We start from the raw sequence: 13,268 nt of genomic DNA, 5'->3' as shown, positions 1-13,268 counted from the left end.
GAAGTATCCATCTTTCAGTTCAAAGGTAAAAGAAACCATCACACTTTCTTCTCTTTTTAACCTTATGTTTCTGTTGTCCAGATATTAAGATGTGAGTTAGTATCATAAAGATCCTCACCATGCAGTCATTAAATCACTCATGAATGTTATAATTTAATCAAAAGATTAATAAAGATTGAGACACTTCTAATCATTGTCAATGAAAATTGATGCTTTATACATATGCATATAATCTTGAATAAATGTGTAGAATTCCATTATTCTATTAGTAAAATAGACCCTCTTTCAAATGAAGGCTCAGTGATGACTCTGACTTCCTATTCATTCATTCATTCATCCATTCATTCATGTATTCATTCAATAAATATTAGAATACACAACTCTCATATGTACACTTTTTTTGTTTTGTTTTGTTTGGCTGGATACAGTATACTTTATTGATGGTACATGATAAGGTAGGGCTCCCCAAGCCCCTCCCCTTCTTCAGGGGGTCTGGGATGGAAACTGGAGGTCAGGAGATTCTCAGGTGTTTTGGTGGATAAGTTGGGGCAAGGACTCCCCAGCAGCTGAGAGCCTCTCTCTTCTTCCTCTTGCTGGGGCTGGTGGTCCAGGGGACTCTTACTCTTGGAGGCCATGTGGACCGTAAGGTCCACCAACTGGTTGCTGTAGCCAAATTCATTGTCATTCTAGGAAATGAGCTTGACAAAGTGGTCATTGAGAGCAATGCCAGCCCCAGCATAGAAGGTGGAAGAGTGGGTGTCACTGTTAAAGTCGCAGGAGATGACTTGGTCCTCGGTGTAGCCCAGGATGTCCTTGAGGGGGCCCTCTGGTGCCCGCTTCACCACCTTCTTGATGTCATCGTATTTGGCAGCTTTCTCCAGGTGGCAAGTCAGATCCACGGCAGACACATTGGGGGTGGGGACACAGAAGGCCATGCCAGTAAGCTTCCCATTCAGCTCAGGGATGACCTTGCCCATGGCCTTGGCAGTGCCAGTAGAAGCAGGGATGATGTTCTGGGCAGCCTGTAAGCCATCATGCCACAGCTTCCCAGATGGGCCGTCCACAGTCTTCTGGGTGGCAGTTATGGCATGGACTGTGGTCATGAGTCCCTCCATGATGCTGAAGTTTTCATGGATGACCTTGGCCAGAGGGTCCAGGCAGTTGGTGGTGCAGGAGGCATTGCTGACAACCTTGAGGGAGTTGTCATACTTCTCATGGTTCATGCACATCACTAACATGGGGGCATCAGCAGAAGGGACAGAGAGGATGACCCTCTTGGCCCCACCCTTCAAGTGAGCCTTCTCCATGGTGTTGAATACCTCAATGTACTCCACACAACATACTCAGCACCAGCATCACCCCATTTGATGTTGGCGAGATCTCACTTCTGGAAGATGGTGATGGGCTTTCCATTGATGACAAGTTTCCCGTTCTCCGCCTTGACTGTGCCATGGAAGTTGCCATGGGTGGAATCATACTGGAACATGTAGACCATGTAGTTGAGGTCAATGAAGGGGTCATCGATGGCGACAATATCCACTTTGCCAGAGTTAAAAGCAGCCCTGGTGACCAGGTGCCCAATATGGCCAAATTCGTTGACTCCGACCTTCACCATGGTGTCTTGGGATTCAGCTGGCACTGCACCAGAAGATGCGGCTGTCTGTTGAACAGGGAGGAGCAGAGAACCTTATATGTACCCTTTTTAATAGCCATACAAAGGCATAAAAATATGTGTAAGACATGGTCACTACCTTCAATGACATTACATGTATTTAAGGAGATAAAATATTTAGAGGAAAAACTAGCTAGAGTGATCAGGGAAGGCTTCTTGGAGTTAGTGGCATTTGAACTGAGCTTTGAAAGTTGGGAATATTCCAGTAAATGCCAGGGAAATGTCCTGGATAGAGAAAATTTCACAAAGGCAGTAATAATACAGTGATCAAAATATGATTGATTATGGATTATTGAGAAATCTACAAAATTTAATGTTCTATCTCTGGTCATGGTCTCTGTAAATCTTTCACTTGCCTGAAGGTGGCAAGCTGGGTTTATTCGAGAAATTTCATCATCAATATTATTTGAAAGAAAAATGAAACGGTAGTATTTCTTTGAAAAACAATTTTTTTCATTTCATAAAATCAAAAAGTTTTGAAAAAGATAAAAAATTACAAACAATCTTTTAAATACCGTATATATTTACTATTACTTTATTATTTTTTTTTTTAGATTTTATTTTTAAGTACTCTCTACACCCAGCGTGGGGCTCGAATTCATAACCCCGAGATCAAGAGTTGTATGCTCCTCTGACTGAGGTAGCCAGCCACCCTTAGTATACTTATTTTAAAGCATATACATTTTATATTGCAGATACTTTTAATTTTGATATTTTAATTTTATGTTCCTTATTGATTCCCTGTTATGATACAATTTTTTCATTGGAAAAAAAGGAGACTATATTTGTTATTTTAAGTTTATTTATTTTAAGTAATCTCTCACCCAAAGTTCAAACTCATGACCCTGAGATCAAGTCACACACTCCTCCAACTGAACCAGTGGGGTACCCCTCAAAGGAGCTTATACTTTTAAGTATTACCATTAAAATCTGTGATAAGCATTGTTTATAAGTCTTTTGAGAGTAGTCATGTTTGTTGAAGGATAATTTCCAAATGGCAAAACTCATCTTTTTTTTTTTTAGTGTATAGTTGTGAGTTTTATGAATTTTGACAAGTGCATATGGTTTGTAACCACCACTATAATAAAGTTATAAAACACTTCATTATTTTAACAAATTCCCTTGAGCTCTTTTGTGATCAACCCCTTTCTTCACCTCTAGGCCCTGGCAACCACTGATTTGTTTTCTATCTCTGTATTTTGCCTCTTCCAAAATGTCATATGAATGGAATCATATAGGTCTTTCATTCAGCATAATTACCTTGAGTTTCATCTAGAGTTGAATATAGCTATAATGCATATCAGTAACTCAATTCTTTGGGTTATTGAGTCGTATTCCATTGTGTAAATATACCACAATTTGTTTATTAAGTTCATTAGTTGAGGGATATTTATATGGTTTCCACTTTTTGGTGATCATGCATAAAGTCACTATAAACATTGACATACAGGTTTGTTGTTTGTTTGTTTTTTTAATGACCATTTTCATTTCTCTTGGGTATATACCCAGAAGTGGAATTTCTGGTCCAATGATAAATGTATGTTTATAAGAACTGCAAAACTGTTTTTCCAAGGAGACTGGAGCATTTTGCACTTTTACCAGCCATCTAGAGAATTCCAGTTGCCTTCATCCTTGCTAGGACTTGGTATTAACAGTATTTTTGTTTTGTTTTGTTTTACCCATTCAAATAATGAGTAGTGGTATGTCCTTTATGGTTTTAATCTACATATCCCTATGGCAATGATGTTGAACATCTTTTTACATATGTAGTTATAGTCCATATACCTTGGATTCAAATCTTTTCTCAACTTGTGTGAGAGAGGGAAGGGTTGCTTATTTTCTCATTATTAAGTTTTGAGAGTTACCTATAGATTCTGGATTCAAGTCCTATATCAGATATATACTTTGCAAATATTTTGGCCTAATCTATGGCTTGTCTTTTAATTTCTTAATTATGTCATCCAAAGAGAAGTTCTTGATTTTGATTAAGTCCAGTCTATCAATATTTTCTCTTTTGATTGTGCTTTTGATGGTATCTAAGAAATCTTTGCCTAATCAAAGGTCACAAAGATTTTCTCATGTGTTTCCTTCTAGAGTTTTGATAGTTTTGAGTTTGACATTTAGGGTTTAAGCCATTTTGAGTTGAGTTGGGTATGGGTCAAGGTTCTATTTTTTCACACAGTTGTGCAATTGTTCAAGCACCATCACTTCATAGTAGAAAAATTTAGCAAAGGGACTTGCATTTTTATTTATTTTATTTTATTTTTAAAAAAAAATTTTTTAACGTTTACTTATTTTTGAGACAGAGAGAGACAGAGCATGAACGGGGGAGGGGCAGAGAGAGAGGGAGACACAGAATCCGAAGCAGCCTCCAGGCTCTGAGCCATCAGCCCAGGGCCCGACGAGGGGCTGGAACTCACGGACCGTGAGATCGTGACCTGAGCTGAAGTCGGATGCTTAACCGACTGAGCCACCCAGGCGCCCCAGGACTTGCATTTTTAAATTATACAGTTAAAATCTGTGATAATCTTGTTTGAGAGTTTTCTCAACTTTTCTTTTTAGTTTTTTTTTAGCTTTATTTTCCAAATATTACATCCTATTTTTAAAAGAGCAATTTGTGTCTTGGTTCTTCTACCTCTCATTTTATTTCATTTGGCAGTGTTAGGATTTCAACGTATTTTCAAATGACACTATGTATCTCTACACTCTCTAGAATTGTGGAATTTAAAACTGCCAACCCCCTTTTTTAGAGATGAGAAAATTGAGACTTAAAGATCTTCAATGAGTTGCCCACAGTCATACAACTAGACAGAGGCAGAGAAAAGCCCATAGTAGTTTTCCAAATCTCCAGACCAACTGTGTATGTCACATAACTTTATTTCTACTTATTAAATATGGATATTTGCTATAAAGTAGGCTTTTATCTACAATTGCATTTTCAGTGCTTTTCCATCTAAGACACAAAATTTGACTAAGCAAAATTAAACCCAGTTAAAAAATACCACCAGCCTTTATCCAATGCCACTGTGTTTACAAATATCATGACAAGGTAAATAGACACACACCAAGGAAACATAATCTAGGCAAAGTAAACAAATCTAATTTAGTAATCTAAGGATTACTAACATGCTGACATTCAGTTGATAATTCCAAGACTTTACACTTAGGCATAATTTTTACATTAAATTAGCTGTGTCTCCTTATCCAATTGCAAGTTAGACAGAAAATTTATCTTTTTCACTACATGGGACTTTCAACAAGCTGATTAATTAAATCTGAGTGGTCTATTCTTGCCTTATGCAACAAAAACATACATATGCTTGTAAAACCTAAGGGAAAAAAATCCCTAGATACCAGAAACAGATAGGAAATGCAAATCTATAGAAAAATTAAAAACTGTTATGTGGGGACAGTCTCCTGTGAGGATGCTTTCAGAGTGCAATATAATTTCCATAGAGTAAACATATCCAACTAAAGATGAGCTCACAACAACAAAAAAATTACACGTCAGATGAAGAAATAAACCATCATGAGAGAGATCAGGAAAACAAGCAAATAGGAAAACTGTACCCCAAGAACTAGAAATAATAGGAAAGTCTTGAAGAGACTACAAAATAAGTGTTTTAAAGTATTAAAAGGACAAAAGAATAGAAACCATAATGAAACAAGAGAACATTATAAAAATAAACACGCAGGTGTCCCTGGGTGGCTCAGTTGGTTAAGCGTCTGACTTCGGCTCAGGTCATGATCTTGTAGTCTGTGGGTTCAAGCCCTGTGTCAGGCTCTGTGCTGACAGCTCAGAGCCTGGAGCTTGCTTCGGATTCTGTGTCTCCCTCTCTCTCTCTGCCCCTCCCCTGCTCACACTCTGCCTGTCTCTCTCTCTCTCTTAAAAATAAATAAACATTTAAATAAATAAATAAATAAATAATAAACAGGCAGATTCAAAAAATAATAAAACAGTCAAAAATAAAAATTCATTGAAATTAAAAATTCAGTGGAGGGGGACCTGGTGTCTCAGTCAGTTGAGCATCCAAATCTTGATTTCAGCTCAGGTCATGATCTCGTGATCAAGATCTCATTCCTGAGATGGAGCCTACATCGGGCTCTTGCTGACAACATGGAGTCTGCTTGGGATCCTCTTTCTCCTTCTCTCTCTGCCCTGACCCCAGCTCACTCATGCATGTGTGTGTGTGTGCTCTCTGTCTCAAAATAAATAAATAAACTTAAAAAAATAAATAAAATAAAAACTCAATGGCGTTTAAATAAATCAAGAGAAAGTAACCAAGTAGAAGACAAAGCTAAAGAAATCACCTAGAATGTAGCACTTAACCATTAAGAGATGGAAAATACGAAAAGGAAATTAACAGATATGGAGAAGGTAATGAAAAGGCCACCTATATGTTCAAATGTTCCAGAGTGATAGAATAGACAGAGTAGGAAAAAAGCAATATTTGAGCAGAGAATCTCTGAGCCCTATTAAAGGAAAAATGAAAATCATGTACACCTAAACAAAGTGAAACACAGCAACAATAGAAAGAAAATCTTAAAAGCAACAAGATAAAAAAAAAAAAAATTCCTGCAAAGGAACAATAATACATTATCAGCAGATTTCTCATCAACAAAAATTGAGGAGAAAAGACAATAGAATAATAGGCATCACCACACTGTTAATGGAAAACAATCAAGAAGTCTATACTCAAACTGTCATGCAAGAGTGTGACTGAAATCATGGGGTGCCTGGGTGGCTCAGTCGGTTAAGTGTCTGACTCTTGGTTTCAGCTCAGGTCACAATCCCGTGGTTCGTGGGTTTGAGCCCCACACTGGACTCTACACTAATGGTGCAGAGTCTGCTTGGTATTCTCTCTCTCCCTCTCTCTGCCCTTCCCCTGCTCACGCTCTCTCTCACACAAAAATAAATAAATAAACTTAAAACAAAGAAGAAAGTGAGACTGAAATCAAGATTTTTTAGGACAAATGCTAAAATCGTTTACCAATAATCAATTGTTGCTTAAAATATACTCAAGTATTTTCTTTAAGTTGAAAGAAATTGGATACAGGAAACAGGATTTTCAGCAAGCAATAACTGTGAACAGAAAGAATAGTAAAAATACTGGTAAATCTAATTTAATGTTGAGTATTAAAAAGCAGTAATGATAAATACTTCAAATATAAAAGGATTTTTTAAAACCAAATTTTGGTTTTAAAATTGGATTTTTGAAACCAAAATATTAAGTAACATAAATAATGGGAGGGTGAATCTTCTAATATCTAATATTGTTCAAAAAAGGCTGACAATATCTTCGACCTAGTTGAGTGTGCATGCTATAAATTTAAGAGTAAATTAAATTTACTCTTAAAGAGTAAATTTATAAGCATAAAAAGAAAGTGTATATTTTCATAAATCTAAAAGAGAAGCAAATTCTTAATTTTACCACTATGAAGAAAATATACTTGACAACCATGAACTTCTCAACAAAGAAAAATTCAGAAAGCAAAAAAAAAAAAAGTTTAAAGTCTAATTACGTTTATTTATTTATGTTATATGTGTATTTTTTTTTAATCTTTAATTATTTTTGAGAGAGAGACAGAGTGTGAGCCCGGGAGGAGCAGAGAGAGAGGGAGACACAGAATCTGAAGCAGGCTCCAGGCACTGGGCGGTAAGCACAGGGCCTGACGCGGGGCTCGAACTGACGAACCGTGAGATCACGACCTGAGCCGAAGTTGGAAGGTCAACCAACTGAGCCACCCAGGCACCCCAACGTTATATATATTTTTTAATGTCTACTTATTTTTGAAAGAGAAACAGAGACAGAGCGTGAACATGGGAGGGTCAGAGAGAGAAAGACACAGAATCTGAAGTAGGCTCCAGGCCCTGAGCTGTCAGCACAAAGCCCGATGTGGGGCTCAAACTCATGAGCTGTGAGCTGTGAGATCATGACCTGAGCCGAAGTCAGACGCTTAACAAACTGAGCCACCCAGGTGTCCCATAATGTTTAAATGTTAAATGGCTAATTACAATGAAGAAAAGACCAACTTTATTTTATTTATTTTTTAAGCTAATTTATTTATTCTGAAGGTGGGAGAGAGCGCATGCGTGTGCATGAGCAGGGAAGGGGCAGAGAGAGAATCCCAAGCAGGCTCTGTGCTGTCAGCACACAGTCCCACGTGGGGCTCAAACTTACTAACGGTGAGATCATGGCCTGAGCAGAAATCAAGAGTTGGATGCTTAACCAACTGAGTCAACCAGGCTCCCTGAAAAGACCAATTTTAAAATTGTATAAGCCTATACGAAAATAGCAAGTTTTGGGGCACCTGGCTGGCTCAGTCTGTTGAGCATCCCACTTTGGCTCAGGTCATGATTTCACGCTTCATTGGCTTAGGTCATGATCTCACGGTTCATGAGGTCAAGCCGCATGTCAGGCTCCATGCTGACAACTCGAAGCCTGGAGCCTGCTTCAGATTCTGTGTCTCCCTCTCTCTCTGCCCCTCCCCCTCTCTCTCTCTCTCTCTCTCTCTCTCTCTCAAAAATAATGTTATAAGCATTAAAAAAAAGAAAGAAAAAGAAAAAAGAAAAGAGCAAGTTTTGTTTTCTGATACTTTTTCTATATCACATAAAGCTTTATGTAAATAAACTTGAAGCTGCATCTGTTTACCAGAGAAACTCTTTTCAATCCCATAATAAATAAAGGTTAATATTTTAAAAACATTAATATATATTAATATAACATCCAAGGCAGTAAAGATGATAGAAAAACAATTCAATAATTCAGTAGAAGTCAGGAAAGTATAGAAAACTAAGTAAAGAAAAAGTATGGTGGGGCACCTGGGTGGCTCAGTCGGTTAAGCGTTGGACTTTGACTCAGGTCATGATCTCACAGCATGTGAATTCAAACCCCACATCAGGGGTTTTGCTGACAGCTCAGAGCCTGGAGCTTGCTTTGGATTCTTTGTCTGCCTCTCTCTCTACCCTCCCCAACTTGCTCTGTCTCTGTCTCTGTCTCTCTCTCTCTCTCTCAGAAATAAATAAAAACATTAAAACATTAAAAAGAAAAAAGAAAAACATTAAACAAACATTAAAACATTAAAAAGAAAAAAAAGAAAAACCATGGTAAATGGAAAACACAAAATAAAATAGTAGAAATAAATTCTACTATATTAGTAAAGTTGGAAAAGTATACTTATAGCATGATATCATTTAAATAAAAATTTAAACACAAAAAAATAATAGCATGGACCATACCTACATAGTAAAATTATAGAAACATGGGATACATACTAACTTCTGGGTACCTATAGTAAGTAGGAAGGGAATGAGGGAAGGTTGTTTCAAATACATTTGTAATTTGTATTTCTTTTGAAAGAGTTTGAAACAAATATGGCAACATGTTAAGTTTTGTTGTCAGATACATAGACAGTTAGCATCATGTTATTTTCTATACTTTTCCGTGTATCTGAAATATTGACTCTACATTAGAGAATCCCAAAACAGTGGAAAGCCACTGTATTATACCACAGGTCTTCCTGGTTATCTCTATGACCCTCTAGCGGCTTGCAGAAAAGTTGAAGATAGAAGACCCTTGAGATCCAAGACTGTATTCCTGTCCATATGATGCATCCAAAACACTCTCTTTACCAACGCTTGGTATTTTCTAAAGGAAGGAAAGAAATCAAGCCATATAAAAGGTACATACCTCTTATGGGAGCTTTGTTGCTTCCATGTTTTGTTTTTTCTGACTCTCTGTATGTTCAAGGTAATGTGTGTCTTTTGTCATTGGGAGAATTCTCAATGCTGGAGAAGACAGAGAAGAAAGGACAAGGCCAAATAAAAAAGAAATGGGATCGAAGTCCTCCAAGTAAGAATTGGAATGTAATTTTCCTCACTGTAACCCATCTCAAGCTTCAGACAGGAATTTTTTTTGAAACTCATTTTGAAATTTTGTCTTCATATAAGGCCTTAAATGAGGAGCAGCCTAAAATATGAAATCACAAATTTATTTTTTCTCTCCCCGATGGTCATAATTTTTTTCCATTTTTATTTTATTTTTTTTCTTCCAAGATTTTATTTAAATTCAAGTTAGTTAGCGGGGTGCCTGGGTGTGGCTCAGTAGGTTAAGTGTCTGACTTCACCTAAGGTCATGATCTCATGGTTTGTGAGTTTGAGTCCCACATCAGGCTCTGCGCACTGACTGCATGGAGCCTGCTTGTGATTCTCTCTCTCTCTCTCTCTCTCTCTCTCTCCCTCCCTCTCTCTTTGCCTCTCCCCTGCTTGTGCTTTCTGATGTTCTCAAAATAAATACACTTTAAAAAGTTATTAAAAAAATAATAACTTCAAGTCAGTTAACTTGATGGTCACAATTTTTGAGCACCATGGGAAAAAGAGCATTTATTGCTACCTCAAAAAGAAGCTAGAATACTATTTTTTAAACCCCTGGGAAGACAGGATGCCCTGTCAGCCATCAAGATGGAGCCATACAGTGCCCACCTCCTAGTGAAGTAGAGGATATGGAGAAAGCCTATTCAGAAGGAAAGAAGAAGTAGAGGGTGAAGGGCGACCTTGGAAGGGGAAAGAGGTCCCTGTGACTTAAGGATCCTTCCCCAGGGCAACTTTCTAGAGAAGGGAGGTAAGTTAGCATGAGGAGAAAGCTGAAGTTGGAGAGTGGCTTGCTCTGCTTCCATTTGACTTGGTACAACATCCAATACAGTGATTGTTCAGCAGTGACAAAGAGAAGCGTGTGAAGCCGTGGTCCTGGCTCCTGTGTGGCCTACAGGGCATCCTGGTGAGAAAGGACAGAAATAGAGAAGAGTCTCACAGAAACTAAGAGGCTGCAGTATTTAGAGAGGTTGGCCTAAATCATAGACCCAGCGATTATACCAGCACACTGCCTGAAGGGCAAGTAAGACCTGTCACATCCCAAAGGGGCCCTCAATGGCTACCAGTCCACAGAGGTGCCATTCTGCCACAAGGCCCAATTTGCATCCTGAGACCCCACAGGCCTCTTCTCTCCTTGACACTATGAGATCACAAATCCTTCAATACAGCCAGACACTATTTTGAAGAGAAACAAGGGTAAGGAGGAATCAATGTGGAAGATTTTTGCACCTACCCAGAAGAAAATGTATTATTCAACGGTGACTACTGAAACTGAAAAAGGTTGTTGCCTTGAATTGACAAGCTTAAAGTTTAGGGGTTTTTCTCCTCCCACTGTGGAAGCTTACAAGGAAAATTATGTTCATCGAAGAAAATAAAGAGGAATATATTCTTTGCATATTGGAATCATAATGTGGATAAAATTTTTGACCCCACCATATGAATGTTTATAGGGGTATTTTTCCAGGTTGTTTTTTGTCCTGATGTTGTTACCCTTTCTCAATTCGCATGTATTACTCCTTCTGAAATGAACTGCAGTCCCCATTGTATTGACCAAGGAGGCTCCAAATGCAAATACCAGCTTTGTCTATTCTGGAATTGGCAGGAGTAAAGCATGAAGCAAGAGGCAGTAAGGTTAAGAATAGGTTCAGTTCTTTGTAACCACAAGAAAATGCCCACCCAGCCATTCTGCTCTTTTTAATTTGTTCCTTTCCTCTAAATGCAGGTGCTATGATCAGAACCATAGAAAGCCATGTGCACTGAGACCGCCATTATTCACCACCGTGACCATTCCCCTGGGTAACACAAAACATTTAATAGGCTTGTCCCAGCATCTATAACAGAGGGAAAACACATGGCAGATCACGATAATGATTTTGTGTCTTTCTGTAATGATGAAAGAAAAACCTGATCCCGCATAACAATCTCTTTGTTATTCATGAAACTTAAATGGCATTTCCTCATGAATTTTAAAGTGCCATTCTTTCTCTCACTACTTATCCCGCAATTCTGTGTGAGCCTTTCAGAACATCATTCTCTTATCTCTTTCTTTCCTCCAATGATATAATCATTCTGTCTAAACCAAAAGGCTTTAGGATGTTGTTTTTTTACTATATTGGCAACAAAGCTGGTCTAAGTTGGCATTAAATAACCTGGAAAGATCAAACTGTGCACTTAGGATTTCTGTACTTTTTTTAATTGTATGTATGTTACTTAATTTTAAAAGTAGTTCACTTTTTTTTAGGGGTGCCTGGGTGGCTCAGTCGGTTAAGCGTCCGACTTCAACTCAGGTCATGATCTCACAGTTTCTGAGTTTGAGCCCCGCATAGGGCTCTGTGCTGACAGCTCAGACCCTGGAGCCTGCTTTGGATTCTGTGTCTCATTCTCTCTCTGCCCCTACCCCACTTGTGCTCTGTCTCTCAAAAATAAATAAATGTAAAAAAAATTTTTTTTAAGTAGTTCACTTTTTTATATTTATCTGGCACATCATGCAATCATAAATTTGTGCCATTTTAAAGAAATCGTAATTAGTAGCATTCATGATGTTACATCATTTTGTTTGGTGTTCTAAAAGTTAGGGAATAGTTTGCAATGCTTTTTCTTTTTATTCCTTGTTAGTAGGCATAATTCACTTTGAAATTTAGTCCCATATTATCTGTAGACAAATAATCTCAAAATTATATAAAACTAGGCTAGATTTTAAGCTATTTAAGGACACAAACTGTCTTACTTATCTTTGCATTCTATGAAGTATCTAATGCAAGGACTTCCAAATAGAAGACCTTCATAAATATTTGCTTAATAAATAAAAAATATCTTGTGCAGAAAACAAATCAGTGTTCGCTAGGTCTGGGGTGGAAGGATGGAATTATCTGCAAAGGGAGTGTAAGGGAATTTTTACAGTGATGTTAATATTCTACATATGATTGTGGTGGTGATTACACAACCGTATGCATTCGTCAAAGATTGCACAATGATAGGCGATTAATTTTGTGGCATGTAAATTATCTCAGTAATGCTGATTAAAAAAAGAATCTTGTGATAATATCATAGTTTCTTTATAGGAAATAACTAATGGGGTGCCTGGGTGGCTCAGTCAGTTAAGCATTCAACTCTGGAGTTTGGCTTAGGTCATGATCTCACAGTTCGCGAGTTCAAGCCCTGGGTCAGGCTCCAAGCTGAAAGCATGGAGCCTGCTTGGGATTCATTGTCTCCCTCTCTCTCTGCCCCTCCCCTTGTTATACTTGCACATATGTTCACTGTCCCTCTCCAAATAAATAAATAAACTAAAAAAAAATTAAAAATATAAGAAATAACTAATGACACATGCTGTTAACAAATAACTAGCACATTCTTTACATGATCAAATAACCTGGTTTTAGATCAACCTTGAAAATTCCTAATTTCTTGATTGAATAACCAATAATTTATTAAATACTACTATAGGTCTGGCCCTATACTATGTCATTTTAATTTTAGTCATTTTTTAAATTATTGCACAAACAAGTACTGCCAAATAGGAATTGTTATTTCTATACTATACTAAGTATAGTATATTTTTATACTATACTAAGGCTCAGAAAGTTTAGGTAAACTTATCCAAAACCAGATATTTTAGTTTTTAAAAAAATCAGTGCATGTATAAATATAGTTCAAAGAGGCTAAGCTAAACACGTATTTGGAATTTAGGAATTCTGAGGAGTTAGATGATTTTGTCCAAAAATTGAC

The 13,268-nt window shown here is 37.5% G+C and overlaps 1 pseudogene; it reads right to left on the bottom strand.

Moving 5' to 3' along the window:
* Window positions 1–105: 105 nt before the first annotated feature.
* On the bottom strand, window positions 106–10,152 carry LOC125927432 (glyceraldehyde-3-phosphate dehydrogenase-like; annotated as a pseudogene).
* Window positions 10,153–13,268: the final 3,116 nt, after the last annotated feature.

The sequence above is a fragment of the Panthera uncia genome, chromosome E1, assembly GCF_023721935.1.
Source record: "Panthera uncia isolate 11264 chromosome E1, Puncia_PCG_1.0, whole genome shotgun sequence".
In the NCBI taxonomy this organism is placed as follows: domain Eukaryota; kingdom Metazoa; phylum Chordata; class Mammalia; order Carnivora; family Felidae; genus Panthera; species Panthera uncia.
The sequence above is the reverse complement of the archived record's forward strand: the minus strand, read 5'-3'. Positions and strand labels throughout refer to the sequence as shown.